At 48.5% G+C, this 7,841-nt stretch overlaps 1 non-coding gene across 1 annotated transcript; it reads right to left on the bottom strand.

Moving 5' to 3' along the window:
- Positions 1–343: 343 nt before the first annotated feature.
- On the bottom strand, positions 344–416 carry LOC123572031 (small nucleolar RNA SNORD36). The gene has a single exon (XR_006696376.1). It is a non-coding gene; the product is annotated as a small nucleolar RNA SNORD36 (small nucleolar RNA).
- Between the last annotated feature and the right edge of the window lie 7,425 nt (positions 417–7,841).

The raw sequence follows: 7,841 nt of genomic DNA, 5'->3' as shown, positions 1-7,841 counted from the left end.
GCCTTTTTGAGCTTGGTGATGTGGGCCACAGACTTGGGACTCAGGACATTGCCTCCCCAGTGATGGCGGATCTCATCGTGTCTGTCATTGTAATTAGTCCTGTTAGCTTCCACCAGCTTAGCCAAAGTACCTTTTTCTTCTGAGATAACCTGTGTGAAGGTGACAGTGGTGCAGGTCTTCCTGTGGACCAGACGTCCCAGTCTTGCCTTCCCCTTCATAATGCAGTAAGGGACTCCCATTTTACAATAAAAGGCAGGCAAGAAGACAACGAGTTGGAAGAAAGCATTAGCTGAAGAATGTATTTTGACCAAAAGCGGTAAATTTCAAAACTAGCTTGGTAGCAATTGCTCAGGGTTAAAAAGTTCACGGATTTGCACTTCAAGGTTGAATTCAGTGAGAGATTCACATCATTACAAAAAAGCTTTTTAAAACCACGTGTTTATATTTACTGACATAAAAATCCAGGACAAATTGTTGAGTAAAAGAGCAGAAAAGATAATAAACTAAATTACATGTAAAATTGTGTAATCCATGTGAGAATTTCATCACACACCTGGAATGTTTTCCTCCCAGTCACCAAAACGTTGAGTTGAGCCACCTTGCCTGTGATTTCAGGAAACTGTTTACTTCTTCTTTTTTTTTTTTTTTTCTTTTAGACAGAGTTTTGCTCTTGTTGCCCAGCCTGGAGTGCAATGGTGTGATCTCAGCTCACTGCAACCTCCGCCTGCCAGTTTCAAGCGATTCTCCTGCCTCAGCCTCCCAAGTAGCTGGGATTACAGGCATGCACCACCACACCCAGTTAACTTTGTATTTTTAGGAGACAGGGTTTCTCCATGTTGGTCAGGCTGCTCTTGAACTCCTCGCCTCAACTGATCCTCCTGTCTCAGCCTCCCAAACTGTTGAGATTATAGGCATGAGCCACCACACCTGGCCTAGCCTGGAAAAATTTGCACATGATCTAGGAGGTTGCATTAAGTGTCTTTAAAGGTATTTTACATTGTAAGCCATTGCAGCACTTTGGGAGGCTGAGGCAGGCAAATCACCTAAGGTCAGGAATTTGAGACCAGCCTGGCCAACATGGTGAAACCCTGTCTCTACTGAAAATACAAAAAATAGCAAGGCATGGTGGTGGGGGCCTGGAATCCCAGCTACTTAGGAGGCTGAGGCAGGAGAACCCAAGAGGCAGAGGTTGTGCAGTGAGCCGAGATCTCTCACCATTGCACTCCAACCTGGGCAACAAGAGCAAAACTCCATCTTAAAAAACAAACAAACAAACAAAAAACGTATTTTACATTCTGGATCCATTCATCCATTCGACAGAAATCAAAACTGGATATTTCAGATACGATTTAGACAAGAAACTGGAATAAGTGGACTGACTCTCCAAGAATAAGTTTTATGCCTGTAGACAAAAGATTGCAAAGTAAAGCTAGGTGCCATGGCTCATGCCTATCATTCCAGCACTTTTGGAGGCTGAGGCGGGCAGATCACTTCAGTCCAGGACTTCGAGACCAGCCTGGGCAACATGACAAAACCCTGTTGAGAGGTGACAACACGCTAGCAGCCCTTGCTCTCGGCCCCTCCTCAGCCTCGGCGTCCACTCTGGCAGTGATTGAGGAGCCCTTCAGCCCGCCACTGCACTGAGGGAGCCCCTCTCTGGGATGGCGGAGGCGGCTCCCTCTGCTTGCCTGGAGGTGTGGAGGGAGAGGTGCGGGTGGGAACCCAAGCTGCGCCGCAGGCTCACAAGCCAGCACGAGTTCCAGCGGGCGCAGGCGTGGGCTCAGCGGCCCCGCACTCGGAGCTACCGGCCGGCGCGTGGGCCCAGGGCAGTGAGGGGCTTAGCACCAGGGCCAGCAGCTGCGGAGGTTGCACCGGGTCCCCCAGCACTGCAGGGCTACATGCACAGCGCTGGAATTCACGCAGGGCCTCAGCTGCCTCCCTACGGGACAGGGCTCGGGACCTGCAGCCTGCCATGTCTGAGCCCCCCACCTCCGCAGTGGGCTCCCAGGCAGCCCCAGCCTCCCCGACGGGCACTGCCCCCTGCTCCGTGGCACTGGGTCCCATCAACCACCCGAGGGCTGAGGAGTGCAGGCACTGGGGACTGGCGGGCAGCTCTGCCTGCAGCCCCTATGCTGGATCCACTAGGTGAAGCCAGCTGGGCTCCTGAGTCTAGTGGGGACTTGGAGAACTTTTATGTCTAGCTAAAGGATGGTAAAGGCACCAATCAGCACTCTGTGTCTAGCTCAGGGTTTGTAAATACAATGATCAGTATTCTGTATCTAGCTAACCTAGTGGGGACTTGGAGAACTTTCCTGTCTAGCACTCTGTGACTAGCTAAAGGACTGTGAACGCATCAATCAGCACTCTGTGTCCAGCTCAGGGTTTGTAAATACACCAATCAGTACTCTGTGTCTAGCTCAAGGTTTGTAAATACACCAATCAGCACTCTGTATCTAGCTAACCTAGTGGGGACTTGGAGAATTTTTCTGTCTAGCACTCTGTGTCTAGCTCAGGGATTGTAAATGCACCAATCAGCACCCTATCAAAACAGTCCAATCAGCGCTCTGTAAAATGGACCAATCAGCAGGATGTGGGTGGGGCCAGAAAAGGGAATAAGATCAGGCGGCCCTAGCTAGCCTGCAGCAACATGCTCGGGTACCTTTTCACAGTGTGGAAGCTTTGTTATTTCACTCTAAAATAAATCTTACTGCTCCTCACTCTTTGGATCCACGCTGCCTTTAAGAGCTATAACACCCACTGCAAAGGTCTGCAGCGTCTCTCCTGAAGTCAGCGAGACCACGAACCCACCAGAATGATAAAACTGTGGACACATCTGAACATCTGAAGGAACGAACTATGGACACACCATCTTTAAGAACTATAACACTCACCGCGAGGGTCTGCAGCTTCATTCTTCAAGTCAGCGAGACCAAAAACCCACCAATTCCAGACACACCAAGTATACAAAATATATACAAAAATGGACCTGTAGTCCCATCTTGGGAGGCTGAGGTGGGAGGATCATTCTAGCCCAGGAGGTTGAGGATACATTCACCTGAGACTGTGACATTGCACTCCACACACTCCAGCATGAATGACAGAGCTACACTCTTATCTAAAAAATAAATAAATAAATAAATAAAAATTGCAAAATAAGTATACCGTTGTTTAAATTTTAAATGAGGTGTTTCAATGTATATCATATTTTGTTATTTTCCATATGAACTCATTTCTTCAATAGCTAAACATTTACGATTCCCTAACATGTAAAATAAATATACACAGCTTCTAAAAACATGGTAGAAGGCCAGGCACAGTGACTCACCTGTAATCCCAGCACTTGGGGAAGCCAAGGTGGAAGCATTACTTGACCCCAAGAGTTTGAGACCAACCTGGGCCACACAGGAGGACCCTGACTCTACAAAACAATTCTTAAATACGCTTAGCATGGCGGCATACACCTGTAGTCCCAGCTACTTGGGAGGCTGAAGTGAAAGGATCACTTGAGCCCAGGAGTTCGAGGCTGCAGTGAGCTATGATTATGCCACTGCACTCTAGCCTGGGTGACAGAGTGAGATCCTGTCTCAAAAAAAAAAAAAATAAAATAAATAAAAAATAAAAAAAATGGCAGGAAAAATGATTGATATGGTAAAATACTGATAATACATTCAAGTGAAAAGGAAGATTAGAACAAAATGTCCAGTACATTCACATCTTAGAAAAGTATGCCTTTGTTACATATGGCTAAATAGAAATCCAACAGGAGTATACTACAAAATCCTAACAATTCTTCCCAGACATGAACTAAGAAAATTTTATTTTCTTCCTTTTGTTTTCCTAGGATTTTCCAAATCTTCTAAAACTAAGATTACTTTTATTTCTTCCTTCTTTTTCTCCCCCCCGAAACACAATCTCACTCACTGTTACCCAGGCTTAAGTGCAGTGGTGCGATCTCGGCTCACTGCAACCTTTGCCTCCCAGGATCAAGTGATTCTTCTGCCTCAACCTCCAAAGTAGCTGGGATTACAGACATGCACCACCACGCCCAACTAATTTTTATATTTTTGGTAGAGACGAGGTTTCACCATGTTGGCTAGGCTGGTCTTGAACTCCTGGTCTCAAGTGATCCGCCTGCCTCAGCCTCCCCAAGTGCTGGGATTACAGGCATGAGCCGCTATGTCTGGCCTAAGACCCTTTTTATAATCAGAAGAAATATTGCTTAAGTTTTTGTTAGTCTTTCAAATTCTTGTGGAAATGCCACTAAATGGATAATCAAAAAATGATTGTGTCAGAAAAGGCCTTTGAGGCTACATGAGCCCATGGAGGTCACTCAGTGAGACGAAAACTCAGTTTCTGTGGTGAATAGACTACAATGACACAGAATAAACCTGGACATGACTAAATTTCTGCTGCAGGGTAAACCACAGAGGAGCGCACAGCACCCCTGTCACCCAGGGGTGGAAGGACACCAAGGAGGAAGGGAGGCAGGGCAGAGCTGGGGGGAAGCTCTGGTAAGGTCAAAGCCTGGGTTGATCCTGTTCAGATTTCTGACTTCTTTCTGCTCATTCTCTATCAGAGCTGCTCACACTGTCTCCTTTTCTCAGACCCTAGGGCCTAGGCGACAAAATGTTATTTAACGAGAGATCAGGGTGCACAGGACAAGCAACTGTGTTAAAAGGTGCTGTATCCTAGAACCACAGGGGACTCACAGTGGTTTCATTCCATCAAATACATTCTTTTTGGCTGGTGTAAATATAGGATTTGATGAAAAGGGTCCTAAGTTCAAATGACAGAATTTGATAAGAAGACATAGATACAACAGTTAATTTAGTTTCTGAGATAGGGTATCCCTCTGTTCCCAGACTGGAGTGCAGTGGCACCATCACGGCTCACTGCAATCTCGACCTCCCAGGTTCAAGTGATCCTCCCACCTTAGCTTTCTGAGTAGCTGGGACTACAGGCGCTATCGTCACACCCGGCTGTGTGTGTGTGTGTGTGTGTGCGTGTGTGTGTGTGGAGATGGGATCTCTCTATGTTGCCCAGGCTAGTCTTGAACTACTGGACTCAAAACGATCTTCTTGCTTGGATCTCCCAAAATGCTGGAATTGCAGGTATGAGCCATCATGCGCGGTCTTGAATTCTTAAAGTTACCTGTACCACATGTGAATAGAGTTTGTGATCTCTGCAGGAACTTTTAAGTCATAATCAGCATCCACCTGAGAACCTCATAGCAGAGTAAGGCTTTTGCAGGAATCTCAGCCAGCCTAGTAAATATTCACGAAACGCTCACTCTTTTCCAGGCCCTGTGCTGTGTACAAAGATGCAGATTCCTTAGTAGTTGTCGATATCCCACTAACTATGATCATTTGAGTAGAAGGTGCTTGGAGATGAGGGGTCATCAACTCCAATATCTAATTCAGACAATGTCCACCCCCAGCCCATCTGGCACCAACCCCCTAGGCACTCTAAGACATTGTTGCCAATTCTCTCTGAGCAACACTTGAGAAACATAGTCCCTGATAAACAACAGCAGAAAGCTACACTGCAAGCCAAGCTAAATCAATTCCAATTGTAAATTTTCTAATTGTTTGACAACGAAAAAATACACAATTTAAATAATACCAGGAACAGGCTGGGCAGTGGCTCATGCCTGTAACCCGCAGCATCTTGGAAGGCAGAGGTGGGCAGATGACTTGAGGTCAGGAGGTCGAGACCAGCCTGGCTAACATGGCAAAACCTGGTCTCTACTAAAAAAAATACAAAAATTAGCTGAGGGTGGTGGCATGCGCCTGTAATCCTGGTTACTCAGGGGGCTGAGGCCTGAGAATCACTTGAAACCAGGAAGCGGAGGTTTCAGTGAACTGAGATTGTGCTGCTGCACTCCAGCCTGGGTGACAGAGTGAGACCCTGTCTCCAATAAATAAATAAATAAATAATACCTAGAGTGAAGAGCTTTAAAAACAGATGTATGTAAGGCTGGGCACAGTGGCTGATGCCTGTAGTTTCAGCAATTTCGGAGGCTGAGGTGGGCGGACCACCTGAGCTCAGGAGTTTGAGATCAGCCTGCCCAACATTGTGAAACCCCATCTCCACTAAAAACAGAAAAATTAGCTGGGCGTGGTGGTGGGCGCCTGTAATCCCAGTTATTCAGGAGGCTGAGGCAGAGAATCGCTTGAGTCCGGGAGGCGGAGGTTGCAGTGAGCTGAGATTGTGCCATTGCACTCCAGCCTGGGCCTTAAGAGTGAAACTCCATCTCAAAAAAAAAAAAAAAAAAAAGAAAAGAAAAAGAAAAAAAAAAAAGCGCCAGGAATGATGGCTCACTCCTGTACTCCCGGCACTTTGGGAGGCCAAGGTGGGCAGGCAGATCACGAGGTCAGGAGTTTGAGATCAGCCTGGCCAACATGGTGAAACCCCAGAAGGCTGAGGCAGGAGAATCACTTCAATCCAGGCGGCAGAGCTTGTGCACTAAGCCGAGATCTCTTGCCATTGTGAGAGGTGACAATGTGCTAGCAGCCCTCACTCTCAGTGCCTCCTTGTCCTCTGGCCTCGGCATCCACTCTGGTGGCGACTGGGAAGCCCTTCAGCCCGTCACAGCACCATGGGAGCCCCTCTCTGGGCTGGCTGACGCCGGAGCCTCCTCCCTCTGCTTGCAGGGAAGTGTGGAGGGAGAGGCGCAGGCGGGAACCAGGGCTGTGCTCATGGGCCGGTGGGAGTTCCGGTGGGCGTGAGCGTGGGCTCGGCGGGCCCCACACACAGAGCGGTGGGCGCACCACTGGCCCAGGGCAGTGAGGTGCTTAGCACCTGGGCCAGCAGCTGCGGAGGTTGCACCGGGTTTCCCAGCAGTGCCAGCCGGCAGGTGCCGCGCTCAAATTCTGGCTGGGCCTTAGATGCCTCCTGGCGGGGCAGGACTCGGGACCTGCAGCCCGCCATGTCTGAGCTCCTCCCCCTGCGGTTGGCTCCCTGGCAGCCTGAGCCTCCTAGATGGGCGCCGGTCTCATCGACAGCCCACGGGCTGAGGAGTGCAGGCGCGGCTCAGGACTGGCCGGCAGCTCCGCCTGCAGCCCCAGTGCAGGATCCACTGGGTGAAGTCAGCTGGGCTCCTGAACCGGATGGGGACTTGGAGAACTTTTATATCAAGCTCCAGGTTTGTGAATACACCAATTGTTACTCTGTATCTAGCTAACCTAGTGGAGACTTGGAGGACTAGCACTCTGTGACTCTGTGTCTAGCTCAAGGATTGTAAATGCACCAATCAGCACTCTGTGTCTAGCTCAGGGTTTGTAAATACACCAACCAGTACTCTGTGTCTGTCTCACGGTTTGTGAATACACCCATTGGTACTCTGTATCTAGCTAACTCTGCATCTAGCTAACTAGCACTCTGTGACTCTCTGTCTAGCTCAAGGATTGTAAATGCAACAATCAGCACTCTGTCAAAACGGACCAATCAGCTCTCTGTGAAATAGACCAACCAGCTCTCTGTAAAATGGACCAATCAGCAGGATGTGGGTGGGGCCAGATAAGGGAATAAAAGCAGGCTGCCTGAGCCAGGCAGCTGCAACCCGCTGGGGTCTCCTTCCACACGGTGGATTCTTTGTTCTTTTGTTTTTTGCAATAAATTTTGCTACTGCGCACTCTTTGGGTCCATGTTGCCATTATGAGCTGTAACGCTCACCATGAAGGTCTGCAGTTTCACTCCTGACAGCAAGACCGCGAACCCAACAGGAGGAAGAAGTTCCTTCCAGACACATCTGAACATCTGAAGAAACAAACTCCGAACACCCCATCTTTAAGAACTGTAACACACCGTGAGGATCTGCTGCTTCATTCTTGAAGTCGGCG

This window comes from Macaca fascicularis, chromosome 2 (assembly GCF_037993035.2).
Source record: "Macaca fascicularis isolate 582-1 chromosome 2, T2T-MFA8v1.1".
In the NCBI taxonomy this organism is placed as follows: domain Eukaryota; kingdom Metazoa; phylum Chordata; class Mammalia; order Primates; family Cercopithecidae; genus Macaca; species Macaca fascicularis.
The sequence above is the reverse complement of the archived record's forward strand: the minus strand, read 5'-3'. Positions and strand labels throughout refer to the sequence as shown.